A 17,894-nucleotide genomic window follows, 5' to 3' on the forward strand; every position below is an offset into this window, starting at 1 on the left:
TAAGTAACAAGTGCATTGCTAGCATCAAAACAGAGATCAGACTCAAAAACTCAATAGAAAGTTGTTGAGGAGGTGTGGAAAGCTAACAAGGTATACTACTTTGTATTGAAAGTATTTGGGTGTCCAGCCTATGTGCACATTTCTAGTGAGGAGAGATCTAAGCTTGAGGTGAAGTCTAGACACTGCATCTTTTGGGATATCAAAAAGGTGTGAAAGGGTTCAAGTTGTGGGGTCGAGTGACAAATAAGGTTGTGATAAGTAGGGACGTGATTTTCGATAAGAAAATCATGTTGCAGCGTACTCAGGAGGAAATATAGAAACAGGTACCAGAAAGTTGCAGTAGCAACAAGCATGCTATTCTTGTGGAGTTGGAGACTTGCAATAGAAATTTAGGGAGTCCTAGCTTGAGAGATTAGCCAACGATGCAAGTGGAGTAAAAAACTCAAGGTGGAGATGATGGTGTTCACAACATAGGGAGTTCTAGCTCGAATGACTAGCAGTCGCATTGTAGCATAGCTACAGACAAACCTAGACGCGTCGTCAGGACACCCCCCAGGTACAGTTTTGACAATCTAGTGTCTTATGCGCTTATCACTAGTAGCAGAGATCCTACTACCTTTTAGGAGGCTATGCACATCCAGGAGAAAGGTAGCTAGATAGGTGCTATAGTGGAGGAAATGGAATCGTTGCATAAGAACCATATGTGGGACTTAGTGGAGCTTCCAACTGGGAAATGAGTGATTAGATGCAAGTGGGTATACAGGAAGAAGGAAGCAGTTTTAGAAAGGGGAAGAGAGAAGTACAAGGCTCGTTTGGTAGCAAAGGGATACTCGCAGAGGAAGGAAGTAGTTTATAATGAAATCTTCTCCCCTGTGGTCAGGCAGTAGTATTGGGACTAGTGGTGCAACGTGATATGCATTTGGAGCATATGGACGTAAAGACGATGTTCTTCCATGGTGATTTGGAGGAACTAATTTACATAACACAGCCATAAGTGTTTAGCCAACCTGGGCAGGAGCACTTAGTTTGCAAATTAAAGAAGTCACTATCTGGGTTGCAGTCTTTGGGGCAGTGGTACAAGAGGTTTGACACCTATAAGACCCGTATTGGCTACAGGAGGTGTGAGTACGATTGCTGCGTCTATATGAGGAGTCTTGAGTATGGGTCTCTCATATTTTTGTTGCTGTATGTTGATGATATGCTGATTGTTGCGAAAATCATGATCAAGGTGAATTGGTAGAAGACTCTGTTGGGAAAAGAGTTCGACATGAAATATTTGTGTGCAACCAAGAGGATACTTGGCATGGAGATTCGTAGGGACAGAGTTGCAGGGAGACCACAGTTATCTCAGGGTGGCTATGTGGAGAAGGTGCTAGAGAGGTTTAACATGGTTAATGCTAAGCTGGTGAGCATGTCGTTGGTGAGTCATTTCAGGCTGTCTATCGCCCAATGACCAAAGATGGATGATGAGGTTTGTGATATGTCAAAGGTCCCCTATGCCAGTGCAGTGGGGTGTCTGATGTATGTCATGGTGTGTACGAGGCCAAACTTGGAACATACTGTCAGCGTGGTGAGCAAGTTCTTCTTGAATTCGGGTCAACAACATTGGGATGCGGTCAAGTGGATTCTCAGGTACTTGAGGGGTACAAGCAGATATGACATCATGTCCAGTGGACAATAGAGTGATCCGTCAGTGGTAGGGTACGTGGATGCTGACTACGCAGGATACTTGGATGACAAGAGGTCTACCATAGGGTACGTATTTACCTTTGTGGGAGGACTTATTTGTGGTAGGTATATGGTGTAGTCACTCGTAACTTTATCTACTACTGAGTCAGAGTACATGGTAGTGGTTGAGGCTGCCAAGGAAGTGTTGTGGCTTACGGGATTGGTCAGGGAGCTGGGTGTCCAGCAAGGTGGAGTTTGACTGCAATGTGATAGTTAAAGTTCCATCTACTTGGCGAAGAATCAGGTGTATCATGTGAGGACAAAATACATTGATGTTCAGTATCATAGGGTTAGGGAACTGATTGTTTCAGGAGAACTTCTATTTGAGAAGGTTCATACGTCTGATAATGTGACTGATATGCTAACGAAATCGGTCAAAACGGATCAGTTCAAGAATTGCTTGGAGTTGATCAACGTCTCCAAGTGCTATACGCGAGACGGTCCCAATCTACTGTCCCGGGTGGAGCAGCAATCATGCTTTCAGATTTCCTAAGTGGTGAATATTCACCAAGGTGGAGATTGTTGGGGATGTGGCTCATATTTGAGTGGAATGCATGCATCGGGAAAGCTTCGTGAAGCGAGGAACAAGAGCAAGAGAGAAGTCTGCAGGATGAGGGATAACCGTCGACGGTTTGCATTGAAACCATCGACGGTTTTGGGCAATGTGCAAAGGTATACTTCTCGACTTCAAATCGTTGACCGTTTTGATTAGCGCACGTCACCAAATTCAAATCGGGAGACAAGTAGATTGGGTAGATTGAAGAATTTTCCTCTGAGGATTGTTACAATGATGGTTTAGATAGGATTTTAGATTATTGTATGCTAGGGTTCTTCTATAATCAAAGTTTGTAACCCTAATTGTAAGCTTGACATTCATTGATAGTGCAAAATTAGAGTTGCTACTCCTATGGACGTAGGAAAATTGCTGAACCACGCAAATCTTGTGTCTTTGATCATTGTTTTCATTTTTCTCATTGCTGAGTGATTGCTTCATTAGTGTTCATCTTTGTTGAGTGATTGCACTATTTGTTTGTTGAATAATTCATGAGGATTTATGCTGCGCATCCGCGAACAACATCTAGAGTGCATATTATTGAGTGGCTCTCCAACAACTTAACTTATTTGCTAGCCCTATACTTCATGACATACATGATCCTCTATTAACATGCCACTACTCTTACTTGAAAAGAGTAATGATTGATCCGAACATACATGTACAATTTATAATTACTTTTTACAATGTACAAGAATGAAAAATTTTGAACCAAAAAATTAAAAAAAATAAGAAAAGTAATTTTGTGGAAGACAAATGATAATTATAATTTATAGGGTAAATTTATATTTTAACTTTAATTTCATATAACAATAATTAATTATATTTTTATGTTTTTAAATAGGAACAAGGGAGTCGTGTTTAATTATCTGCCTCTCATTGTAATATGCTACAAAACAAAGGAGAATGTAGGCGGGAGGACAAGCCAAAGAAAAAAAATACAAGAGAAAGGAATCAAATATTGAATGGACAGCATATTTCATATATACAATTTTTAGCTATCTACCTGTTCAGAGCTGCCATTTAACATTTGCCATTTGCACGATCTCCCCATCCTTCACATAAAGGCATAAAGCTAAATCCCACCTCTTCCATACAGTGTGGGGGAAAAGGAGCTAGACTGTTCTACCATTTGATGATGATTGTTTGATAGCTAGGCATCCATACTCTCTCTCTCTCTCTCTCCTTTTTTCTTTCCTTTGGAATTTGAGTGGTTTTCCTTCATTTCCCTTTCTTCCTCTCTCTCTCCTCTCTCTCTCTCTCTCTCTCTATCTCTCTCTACTCTCTCTCTCCTTTTTTCTTTCCTTTGGAATTTGAGTGGTTTTCCTTCATTTCCCTTTCTTCCTCTCTCTCTCTCTCTCTCTCTCTCTCTCTCTCTCTCTCTCTCTCTCTCCTTTTTTCTTTCCTTTGGAATTTGAGTGGTTTTCCTTCATTTCCCTTTCTTCTAGCTCTGCCTTTAGGAGCAAGAATTTTGAATCTTAAATTTAAATTTGGATAAATTTAAATAGATAAATTTTAATATAATTTTACATTACTATTTATCCAAATTCAATACAAATCTAAATTTAAATTTTTTTAAAAAATAGGATGATAATTTTTTCTTTTTTGTTTGAATACAAAAATTGCCTTTTAATCCGAGAGGCGCAGGTTGTTTTGGTTGGCTTTTATGTTTACATTTATTCATGTAATCTTTAGTTTGTCTTTCATTTTCAAAAAATAATTATGGATGTAGAATTTTCATAAACATTTTTTAAACATTTTATTTATGTAATTAATAAGAATAAATATAAAAGTGAAAAATATTAATCTTAGTGGTTAGATAATTATATATATTGTGTTTTGATGACCTATTTGTAGTTCCAAGTATAATCTATCTTTACAGATCAAGTTAGTATAGGTATAAGTGACAAATACATGAAGGTACTAGATTAAAGGCAAAGATCGGACCGACTAGATGTTTGAGTAGGAAAGTTAAAAAGGACACTCACTCAAAAAAACTCAAACACATGCAAGGAAACTAATGTAGAATTATATGTAATAGGGAGTGTTTGAGGTAGAAACTATTGTAACTCTCGCAGTTTTATTTCACGCATGATTACTGATCAAAGTTGAGCAAATTGCATATGCATATTAGGACATAAAAGTATATAGGATATCACTTAAATGAAAAATAAGTTTTTCATTGTTTCATACTTAAGATTTTTCAAAGGAAAAATCATAATTCATATGAAAATATCCTTTACTTAACTTTGATTAAAATGGGAGTATTAAGTGGTCTTAGTTTTGTGAACTTTAAAATACTTGATCCCGATTGAGTCAAAACTATTTTTATGTACCTAAAGATTTAAGAAAATCAAGTATATTTTTATAAGGACAAGTTTTAAATCACATTAGTGTTATAATCTTTTACAAACTTGGTCCTGATTGGGTTTAAAACCTCAGTTATGTACCTCTCAAATTTCCTGAATACCCTTTAATATTTGGGGCATAACTTTTGTTAGAAAAGTCCAAAAGGGGCAATCTTAATATCTATGGAAAGATAAGAAAAAATCTCATAACTTTCATGTTGATGAATTTTTCTGATTTGGGTAATTAGTCTACGATTTTAGGCAGAATGTAGTCCAGCTGAAATAATCGGCTAATTGGGGTAATTAGTCAACGAATTGGGTAAATTAGTTGACAAATTAGGTCAAATAGTTGACAATTTGCATCATGATTCAATCCCAAATGGCTATGAACACTTAGTTTTCAAAGTACACAATTATTTTACAAGCCCAATGACCATAAAATGGCTAGTGACCAATTTTACCTAAAAATACAAGTTCAAAGACTTGTTTAAATATAGATTTTAGTAATCATACATTACTTAGAAGCATACTTCAATTAATTCATCATCTTTGTGCTCAACTTCTCTCTTACTCTTCAATCTTGTGGTGAATCATTACTTTGAGAGAGTTGTGTAAGGTATTCAAGTGTATCAAATATCAACTCATTCAAGGAGTATTATTATTGTATTTCATATTCATCTTGTAAGAGTTTTTTGTGAATCACGTGGTAAGAGATTGGTTCCCTTGGAAAGGCTCTTGATGAGCGAAAGAGATTTGGTTTGCGAAATATCTATTCCTAATAATAAAATAACTTTAATAGAAGTAGTGGATAATTTTTTTTAAAAAATGTTATTATCATAAAAAATAATATTGTAAAATATTCTATGACATTATAATAAATATTCTTATATTTCACACCAAAAATGTCTATTACTTTAATATTTTATGCCAAACGAGATCCTAATATTTGGTATTGTTTGTGTCATCTTTGTGCATTTTTCCAAAATGTTAAGTTAAAAGGCCACATTAAATTAAGAAGGTCTTGATTGTTGCACATTAAGGAAAAAATATCGCCCAATTAATATATAAAAACTCAGATATAACTCAACATTTAATTTCACCCAAGTTTGGTAAGCAACATGTCACCTAGCCAGGTATTGGATCATCACTCAATTTTAAAATATTCGTGAGATCAGCCAAATGTGGATCTCCGGAATTGCATGAAATTTTCTGTAGAAAATTATAACAAGATATAGAACCAATCAGAAATTTGACCTAACAATATTTTAGCAATCAAGAACACAATTACACAAACGTTCTTAAGGAAAAATGATAGTTTAAACAAACCAATGAAGCCATAAGTCAATAAATCAAATGCGATAACGGTAGAATCCACGGGATCAAATCATTTTAAAATAAGTGTATTAAAAGAAACTATACTAGTTAGACAGTAGTGCTACTGTATTAGTCAAAGGGATATTGCGATACTTAAGATTAGGGTAATGAACAAGTATAAACATGATGTAACGAGCATGAATAAGGCCTAGACATTTCTCTCTAAACATTTATAACGTAAGTGTCCCTTCTGTGTATTGTACTTGCATCTCTAATTAAGGTGGGTTGGCACATGATCCCATTTCACTCTCTCCTAATCACCATTACTTTCTTTAAAAGGATGTTTGGCATTTTGGTTGAGAATGTACAATATAATGAAATGAAAAATCATATGACAAATATGTAAAATTTTAAAACTAATTCGATTTCATTTTTTTTTTTTTTTTGATTACATAGGAACACTAGCCACCAACGAGCCTTTCGGACCCCCTGGTGCGGCACCAAACTTACAGATTAGTGTCCTCCACCCTTAGGTCTCGTTGATCAGGGTAAAGTCCGGATGCGGACATGACTTCTGTGCATTAGTTGGACGTTCGGCTAACCCGACTCTTTGGACACATCTCCATTACCATCCACAATCCCCGTTGGCTGACAGAGTGAACTTTTACCATCCACGGTCCCCGCTGGCTCACAGAGTAAACTCTCATCATCCACAGGTATCGCTGGATCCGTAAGCGTATCTACTTGAAATTGAACCCCCGATACTCCTTCTTACTTGTTGATGCCTTTCCACCGCGCCATGCCGTGGGGGCAATTCGATTTCATTTTTGTTTATTGAACAAGTGGTTGATGTTCTTTTAAAATAATTGTCACATCTTTATGTAATTTTTGTTTTGTATTCTATCTTGGCCTTATAGATAGATATTGCATGAATGAAGCATAACAACATTAGAAGGCATTTAACCCAACCAAGTTGGCTCAAGTGGTACAGATGACTTGTGATTTTGGTGACCCCAAGGTTACGGGTTCGATTCCCCCTTAAGAGTCTACCTCGGTGAATTACCAGAGGTGCGTCCATAGGCGGGCGACTTTCACCCCCTCCCCCCCGGGTGGTGCCGCACTATAGTGAAATAAATAGCGAGGAGTTTGTAAGATATCATCCAAAATGTAGCTACTGTTTTGACCACAAAACCTGAGTCTCTAGAGTTCCAAAACAAATTTCCACCATTCAGATTTGAAGGACAATTAGTTCTAAACGTGCTGTGAAAATTTTAGCAAAATCGAACCATAACTGACTTTTCGATTGATCTCTTGATTAAAATTGCTCTAACTGAGGTTTTGCAGCTCCTCTCTATTTCAAAACTGCTGCACTATTTTGCTTCTCCTCCATTTGTCTCTACTTGTACATCATTCTTATAAATAGTTAGCCCTAACAAGCTTCTAGAAATGAGCTTTAAAAAAAATAAAATTTGTGCCCTTTTTTTTAAAAAAAAAATTAGGCTCGACCTAATAGTTAGATCGACCAAAACAATGAAAGCAATTTGATCCCAAAGATTATAATCTTATAAAAAATGGGATTTTCGTGAAATTTACCCAAAAGAAAAGATGAAAATAGATGGAATATTTCTAGTAATTCTTGAAATTTTGAGTGCATAAGATTTTAAGTTTTATTTTTAACTTGGGAAACATTATCCAAAGGAATAAAACATATAATACAACTCATTTTTCATGTTCAGTTATTAAGAAAATTGAGAAATAAATAAATATATATAAAGATTAATAAAAAAAATTTTAATTTCATACATCATTAATATTTATTTATTTTTATTTTTAATTACACTAAAATATAAATATTAGAATCAAAATTGCAACAAAGCATAATTTTTTTCCTTTCATTAAATAAAACTCTTGATATAATAGCACCATTATGAAATACATCGAAATGGCATTTCTGAAAAATCGAGAATGTTGCAAACACCAACTAAACGGGTCCTTAGGGATTCCTTGAGGGGAAGTGTGAACCCACGCTCGCGGGGTGCCATTCTGTTTCTGCTGCCACGTGTCCGTCGCGATCTCTAGTGCGTTGTAAGTTGCTGACGTGGTTTTGTAAACCTTTTGAAATTTCTTTTCTTAATTGTTGTCAGCGTAGGACCAAATCTTAATTTTATTTTTTATTTTTTAAAAAGGGAAAGGTGGCGTGGGTACCTGTCTGCTGCTGATTAGGTAAGCCTCAGCTTCACTCGCCTTCCAAGCGCGTACCCACACGCCCCTCATATTGCAAGAATGCAAGGTTCCAACTTTTAGCCATAAAATGAATTAATCAAAACTAATTGTAATAACATTGTAATGTTTACTAACAATCCATTTAGAACTTGAAAAATTTAAGGAAATGAAAAGAAATAAAAATATGAAGATATCTAATTTTTTTTTTTTTGTATTTGATTATAAAAAAATGTAAGAAAAAAATAAAAATATAATTTTAGACACTTTATATTTTATTTTATTTTTAATTTTTAACCACATTAAAATAAATTTTTGTCGTATTTGATATGGAAGGAAAATATAGTAGAAAATGAGTTTATTTCTTCTTTTCCTTTTCTTTCCTTTCTCCTGTTAAAATTATTGATCCAAACATACTTGAAAGGAAAATTAGAAGGATCATTTTCAATTATATTTTCTCTTTATACCAAATAATACTAAAAAGTGAGAATTTGTTCTAATATAATTAAAAATTAAGAAAAATTAAATGTTGATGATGCCTAAAATCAAAATTTTATTTATTGATTTGGTATATTTTTAGTTAATTTTCTTCCTTTCCTTGATAACTAAACATGAAAAAATGGATTCCACTATATTTTCCTTTCCTTTCCTTTCCCTCACATTTTTCAAGTTCCAAATAGAGCCTAAATGAATGATGAATAAGAATTATAAGAATTTTGAATGGTGAAGTAAATTGCATCTTGGGATTCTACTATACTTTCATTTCCTTTCTCTCATATTTTTCAAGTTCCAAAGAGAGCCTAAATGTAGTAACCTTGTCGACGGTTTCAGACGGTCAACGGTTTAAGTGAGAGGAAGCTTAATTTTATATATATATATATATATATATATATATATATATATATATATATATATATTTCTTCACTTCCCCAATTAGGGTTTTTCCCTTCCTCTCGCTCCCCCTTCCTCTAATTCGTGCCTTACCCTCTCTTTCTCCCAAATTCTCTCCACTCGCTCTCCGACCCTCTCTCTCTTCTCTTAACTTGTCGGCTCCTCTCTCCTTGGCAAGGTTTAAGGAAACTAGGATTTTAATTTCTGAATACTGCAGGCGCAGTTTCAGGAACGTGGTAGGCATATCTTCGGGAATAGGTAAGGGGAATAGATTATGTCAGTTTGTTTTGAATTTGAACCGATTAAACTTGAGTATGTGGATACAAGAATATTATATAAGGTATTCTGAATTAATCAAGTGTATGAAATTGATGATTTTGGTTTATTATACATGTATTTGGAGAAGAGTAAAGTGAGTAGGGTGATCATCTCCTTTTTCCTGTGAAATATATATTTTGGGTTAAATTAAACTGTAGAGGTGATCATACATTTATTTTCAAAAAAATATATTGATATGTTATGATGTATTTTCTCCGGTCAATTTAGTAGACTACGAGATAACACTCAAATAGTGTGGCTTGAGAATGATTAATTTTTATTGCATAACTAACCTGTTGGAATAGGATTTTGAGAGGTGATGTTTCTGTTATTTGTGGATAACATATTATTTGATGAAGAGGCTTTGACTGAGGCTAATTAGTTGGGAACTCTATTGAGAAAAGGTTTTGACATGAAGATTTTGGGTACGACCAAGAAGAGTCTTGGTTTGGGGATTCGTAAGGTTAAAGCTGCAGGGAGATTATGATTATCTTAGTGTGGCTTTGTGGACAGAGCTGTAGGGAGATTTTTTTTGTCGTCTCAGGGTGGTTTTGTGGAGAATCAGTGTAAGTTGTCTACCGATCACTACCCATGGACAAGTGGTGATTTTTGGGATATGTCAAAGGTCCCCTATGCTGGTGTAATGGGGTGTTTCGGCAGACAACAAAGTGATCCATCAGTTGTGAGATTTGTTGATGCAGACTATGCATGAGGTTTTGATGATAAAAGGTTTACAATCGGGTTTATGTTTACTGTTTTAGGAAGACCTATTTGTTTGAAGTCTAGGATACAGACTTTGGTTGTAACATCTGTAATTGAGTCGGAGTTTTTGGCAGAAGTCGAAGCTACCATGGACAAGTTCAAGTGTTGCTTAAACTTGATTTTTGTCTCCTGATGCTAGAAGGGAAACATTTGCAACCTAATGTCCCAAGGTCAAGGCGGAGCAACGAGGTTTATATTTTCAGTTTCTCCTAATAGGTGTATATTTGTCAAGGTGGAGATTGTTGTGATATATGGATCATATACTGAGTGGAAGACATGCACAAAGTGAAAACATGGTGAAAAATAGGATGCTGGTGTTTGCCGAGGAAACTGTCAACGGTCGCCCTGTATTTGTCAACAATTTGGTCCAGAATTCAAAGAGATTTTGCTCTCAGTATTAAACCATCGATGGTATGTTGCAAACAGTCAACGGTTTGGTTGGGGAACTTAATGCAACTTTTCAAATTAGAATTGGGATGTTAGGTTGGTTGGGGTTTGGAGGGAAAGCCTCTGGGAAACCTTTATATGTTGTATCTATAATATGGTTAGTATCTTTTGACACAAGATAGTGAAAAACATAGTCGATTGCTCCCGTGGATGTAGGCATTGTCGAACCATGTAATTCCTTGTGTTATTTGTTATTGCTTTCATTATTATCTTTGTGATCGTTGTTCTGTATTTTTCACCGTTAAGTACTATGTTGTAAGATCAATTTATTCCGCTATGCAATTTATTTTTCACAACAATAGTCCCAGTCCAATTACCCTTTAAATAGACAATAAAAATCTAAATTCTACCACATTAAGTTGTTTCTTAAATTTGGAATTTAAACAATTTTCCAAAATAATCTTACTCTTTTGGAAAAAATAACAAGGAACAAAAAAGCATCCTTAGTTAAAAGTATAATATGATAATAATATTTTTTTTCTATTACAATAATAAATTCAAAATAGTAGGGTCAAGAAATTATTTTCATTACAATAGAAATAATTTTTATGCTTTTTAAATCATTGAAGAAAATAATTATTAGATCTACCTTTAGTATGATGATGACTATTTTTCTTAATTTAAGTGAAAAATTTATTCATCTAAATATGCTTATTAGATTAAATACCAAATTTAAATTTACATTTCAAATTATGAATCTAATATGAATTTAGATTAGTACAAACTTATTATAAATTCCCACTTTGACTAAGTTCTTAGACATTATCCTTCAATGACTAATCAATAATTTCTTAAATATAAAATTAAAATTTGACATATTTACCTATTTTCAAAGATATAGTTTTGATATTTATTATTGATAATGATATGTCAAAAGTTTACATTTAAATTTAAAAAACAAAAGGATTATTTGTTTAAATTTGTATCACATATTGAGCATATATACATTTTTTAAATGTCACTTTGGTAAAATATTAAGCATCATCCTAGAGTCTTCTTAGACTTCAAAACATCAATAGATTTTTTTTTTGTTTTTTTGTTTTTTATTTTGTTTTACAAGTGGAATGCTTTCAATCTAGAAATAATGGGTGACACTAAAGGTTTAGATCGAGATTAGATATTCAATTAAAATATAAATCATATAAATTAAAAAGTTTTAGTCTTAAATTCACTATTTTCTATGTATTTCTCTCTGAAAATATTCCTAGTAATTTGAGTTTAACATTTTATCAAGAAGGGATTTCTGTTGAAATTATATATATATATAGGTGCTAGTGTGTATGTAAGTATGTATGCGTATATAAATTTATATATGTGCATATTACATTTATACACACAAATTTCACAAATTTAGGTTTTTTTTTTATTGCACTCACTTAGGTTGTAAAATATTAGATCTAAGTTTAAATTATTTGGCCATTTAATTTTTTTTTTAAAAAAGAGCAATTATACATGTGCTTCTTAAACATAAAAACTTTTAAAATGCATTATACATACGATCGCTTCCTTTGAATAGATTTGTCACTTTATGCTATACTCAGCTTTTCTTTATTCAAACATGGCGTTCGAGTCTTTCATCAATTAATATTTTAAAATTATAAATACAAAAGTCTAAAAGTTAAGTTCCATATAAGTATAGCACCCTTTGATTTTTACTTTATTATTATTATTATTATTATTATTATTATTATTACTATTATTATTATTGATTCTAAAGGGGTGTTAACTACATAATTGTTAATCATTAGTAGGATGATTATCCCAATTGGCTCAACTAAGCAAATTTAATGGCATATTATAAAAATTGAAAAGCTCAAATGGATCATATCAATAAATCACATGTCAAATGCCTTAAATATTATTACTACCATTTAAAAATAAATATGTCAAATGCATTATTATTTTTTAAAAAGAAATATGTAATGTGTGTTATAATATTAAAAGTAATATCTCATTTCGTGTTCAAATAAAAATAGTATTTGAAGTAAAACTATAAGTGTGATCTATTTACAATGAGGAGACTTGTACGAGATTACCTAGAAAAATAAATTTTTTATTTCATTATATTTGATTTAAATAAAAAATTTGTACATGTTAAGAACATGATCTTTTGAATGCAATTATTTTAGTCTTTTTTTATAAATGACAATTTACATATAAGGTGACAGGATAATTATTGTAATCAATTCAATTTACTTAGATCTTGTAAAGTTCATCTAAAGAAACAAACACACCATGCAGGTCCTAATATTCGTATCCCCACAGCCAAATATTAGTTCAAACATCGGTTTAACTTCTAATATTACGAGTTACATAACACGTTTACGAATCTAATTCAAATACTTACATAATATAGAGTGATTAGTAGATTTCAAGTTGTATGTGAACAGATTGTAATTTTAGGTGTGATCCCAAGAAGGGGGGGGGGGGTGAATTGAATATTTTAAAAAATTTCTAGGTCAACAGTTCTATTTTAAAATCACAGCCAATATAACTCAACCTAAAGTATTTCTAATCAAGTATAACTCCAATAGATATATGAATGTCCAAGTGTAGCAGTTTCAGTATTTTCCAAACAATCACAAAATAATATTTAAACACAAATGCCGTAATTCCAATAGATAAATTGTAGAGAACCAAAAAATATAAATAATAAGAGAAAACAAAGAAAAGAAGAATTTGGTTTGGTAATGACCAAACCGTCAACGGTTTTGGTGGGAGGCCAGGAAAAATGTCGACGATTTTGTGTAACCGCGGCCTAGTAACAGTAAAACGGTGAAAAATAGAAGGGTTAAAAACCCAAACCGTCAACAGTTTGGGAAACTATCGACGGTTTCATCTGGCAGTGTTTGATAAAGAAGGATCCTGCAAACTAATTTCGTGAAATAAAATTTAAATCTCTCTTTTCCTCTCTCTAAGCTGCGAAACCCTACTCTCTCTCTCTCTCTCTCTCTCTCTCTCTCTCTCTCTCTCTCTCTCTCTCTCTCTCTCTCTCTCTCTTTTCATTTTCTCCCCTGAATCTCACCCAAATCAATGATCGGATGCAACTATGGGATCCTAGGGACAATCCCCATTAGTTTAACCGGGGTAGAATTGTGTTTTGAGGATCCTGGACATCACTCCAAAATTGAGGTAAGGGAGTTGATTAAGTTATTGTTATGAGAATTAACTGGTTAATGGAGTGTGTGGGCTTAGGAATGCTAAATAACTATGATTTCGGGGTTGAGCTGATTGAATTGACGCATGTGAATGCAGGGATTTGTGGGAAAGTCGTGAGCATCAGTTTAGAGTAATTGCAGGCACGCTCTTAGTAAATGGGTAAGGGGGATAGGTTATGTCAGAGATTTCTTTTTGAAATATTATATAAATGCTTTTCTGATTATCTAAGCATGTGGGAAATGATATTTTAGCAAAATCTATATTTTCTGGGTGGATATATTATTATAATCTATCAGACAAAAATTGTATGGCATGAGGATAATGTTTTCAAGGATTGAATAAATATGATGATTTTACCAGTTATGATATGATGGCGATAATGTCGTTTATAATATGTGATTTATACTGAAACTGATAATGATAATTTTATATCGAAATGCATTTTAACGGATTGTTGATTTATAATGAAATTGAGAATTGTGATTTTATACTGAGATATGTTTTACTGGTTCCTGATTTATATTGGAATTGAGAATGATGAATTTTATACGAGATGTGATTTATTTGATTGTTTATTGATTTATGAAAAATGGGATTTTGATACTGTTGCTATGAAAACCACAATATAACGTTGGTAAGATATGAGGAGTTCGTTATATTGTTGGATATGAAAATGGCAATATAACCCTGGCAGGAAATGAGGATTTTGTTATATTGTCTGATTTTGTGATTATTATGGAAAACTACAATATAACGTTGGCAGGATATGAAGACTTCGTTATATTGTATGTTTATGATTTTTATGGGAACCACAATATAACGTTGGAGGGATATGAGGAGGTTGTTATATTGTTGGTTGAATATAACACTGGCAGGATACTAGGAGTTTGTTATATTGATATTATATAACACTGTATAAATGACAATATATATGAATTAAGAACCCTGGTAGATGATTGATGTGAAGAGTACGGTACCGTAGTTACAGTATTAAAGGAGCGAGTGCAACCACACTAACCTAGGATGGTAGTGTAGGTGTTGACAGTCGATTGGGCCTGCATAGAGTTGTTGACCGCCCTGGGTCCGGACCAGTTGTGGTAGGTCAATCGTACTACAGACATATATGGAAGTTGACTTAACCTGGTGGTGACCAACCTCAGTTAAGTCTAGCCTTCAGGTTGCAAAACCCTTTCAAAGGGGGAAGCTTGACGTTAACCAGTGATACTCTACAGGGAAGGTTCTTAATGGAGTATGTGTTGTTTATTTACATGGAGACATTTTAATGAGCTTGTACATGTTTTGAGAAAAGATTGTTTTATCAATTATATATATATATATATATATATATGAGTATAGTTTTAAACATTTTCTCAGTTGAATTATCGATTAAATAAATGCGTTTATTATATTAAAACTCATGTTGCCCCACACACTGATAATAACCTATTTGTCTTATTGAGAGGTGTCTCACTCCAATATTTATTCTAACATTTCAGGACCTTAAGAGGATCGTGCCTAGTGCTCCAAGGAGGGGCATAGACAGTTTTGAAAGTAAGTACTGGTGAGAGTTATTTTTGTAGGTGGATATGTTCTGTACACCTGGATTTATAGTAATATTTTTGAGAGCGAATTATGTATATATGGTAACACTAGAACTCTGGTATTGTATTTCAGCTTGGATGTTATGTTTCCGCTACATATGTGTACTATATGATTGTGAGGTTCTGGTATATATAAAAAATGGTAGAATTATGCAGGCATTATAGTTTGGTATCAGAGCTTATGTTGCTAGGTTCTACAGACTTTAGCGGATACAACAACGGAGTGTAGGAATGGATTTTGATGGAGGGTAGGAAATGGGTGGATTAGGTGTACAGTAGGATATTGTTGTAGGAGTTAAAGTGGAATTTAGGGTTCTATTTCGCGGTCTGGAGGCAAGAAATCCCATGGTGGTTTCTCCATTTTTCTTGGGGTGACAATTTCAGGAAAGTCATGATAAACTATTGCCAATTCTTGTTTCTAAGCAGTAAGTGTAACGCCCTAAACTAGAAACTAGGGTTGGCAGTGTTATTTGAAATATATATTTTCTACCATCTCGTGACACCCCAAACCCACCAAGTGGGGCCTAGGTGTCACGTGTTCCATTTACCTGAACCTGACTGTAAATCAATTACGCATCGAAAATAATAACAATTCCTCAATAAAATATACCAGAGTTTCTACATCTATATACACCGCAAAAACCTAACCCAACATCCAGCATTAACATCCATCCATAAACATCTCTGAAAACATAAACAAACCCAAAAGAGAATATACATAACCAGTAGTCCATACCCTCTTTCTCTCTCTCTCTCTCTCAAAAATATTACAACTACCCGAGCTCTCTAAGCTCGTTCGCGCGAAGATCCGAAAAAAGATAAATTTAACCATCGGGTGAGACACATCTCAGTAAGGATGGAATGCATTAAATCAGTGTGTGACAAAGATGAGGTTTAAGTACAACATATATGTATATTCATTATTTTCAAATAAACCACAATTATGAAATCATTCTTTGTTCCTACTCAACCACATGCAAGGTATTTTACCAATGAGAGTTCCCAAGGATAGGGGTGATTACCCGCCCATACAAGTAGCACCCCTCTGCTCTAATACCTTAAGCAACCTATGGTCACAACTGAAGCATATCAGGGCACTTACCTTACTTAGTAAGCCCTCAGGTGGTTAGTTTATCTCGTACTCACACATTCACATAAAGGTTTACTAGCAGAAGTTCCTGAGAAGAGGGAAGATTACCCACCTATACAAGTAGCTTCCCTCTACTTTGACACGTTATGCAACCCATAGCTACATCTGATACCTATCAGGGCACTTGCCTTTCTTAACAAGCCCTCGAGCGAAGAGGATACCCCGTCCCAAATACATGTAATACTACTATATTTAATACTGATAATACCTTACTACATTCCTCTTTATGCTGTTATCACTATGCCATTCATTACATTCACTTTCATCTTCTATATTCATATGTCACATATTCATTATCTCTTTCTATATTCATGTCTGTTTTCACATATTCCGTCTGTTTTCACATATTCTGTTTTCATGTCATTTCTGTCTACTGTTCTTATATCCATTGTTTCCGTAACTACCATTTCCATATTCATTGTTCCCATATTATCCATGGTTAAACTTACAACTATGTATTTAGAACCCTTTGTACCAGTGATAAATCCTAATCATGCTTCCGCCCCATGACAGGTTGTGCAGTCCGAAGGCTGGACTTAACCATGGTTGGCCCTCCAAAGTTAAATCAACCACATTCTATACTCTATAGGTCCAATTGGCTGATCTCACTCTAGTCTAGACTCCAAGGGGACACTACCCTTCCTCAGCACAATCGACCATCCCATCTCCACACTTTATCTAAGACATGTGGGTGCACTAGCGCTCCATACATATCCGCAATAGTACTATGCCCTTTTTCCCGGTCCACTGAAGTTCTCAAAACATACATTGTAATTTAACATTAACAAACACATGCAAAATAAATCATATGTCATTTTAATTTTCAATACATTTCTAGTATGTCCTGCATTTCATACATATATCATAGTTTAAACAAAGAAACTTCATTCTATTCATGCAACACAATTTAACAGTATATTTCATACTTTCCCTGAAAATATGCCAACCCATAATCATCATTAATATACTGAAAATATACATTTACTTTCTTACACAATTTATCCAGAAAATTTGCCATTTTAACTTTCCATTTTCGCAAATAATATCTAGTAACACAGCCCTAGGCTCATAAAGTTACAATTCAAACCGTTGGCATTTTAGAACCCACATAAAAATCATATACATATATACATAATATTTCCATTTTTCACCAGTTATTTTCTCAAAAATCCTGATTTAATATATTCCTTTAACCTGATTTCTTGAACTACGCTGACAGGAACCCTGAAATGATGCCTGTGGCACTCATCCGAACCCTAAATCAAAAATCCTAATTTAATCAGATAAACCTCAAATAACCTACTATTTCAACATTTTCCCAAGCTATAAACCTCGAATAAACATTTAAAACCTCCAAAAACTAGGAATCCTAACCCTTACCTCAACTTTGGAGTGTTCCCTGA

The sequence above is a fragment of the Malania oleifera genome, chromosome 11, assembly GCF_029873635.1.
Source record: "Malania oleifera isolate guangnan ecotype guangnan chromosome 11, ASM2987363v1, whole genome shotgun sequence".
Taxonomy (NCBI): domain Eukaryota; kingdom Viridiplantae; phylum Streptophyta; class Magnoliopsida; order Santalales; family Ximeniaceae; genus Malania; species Malania oleifera.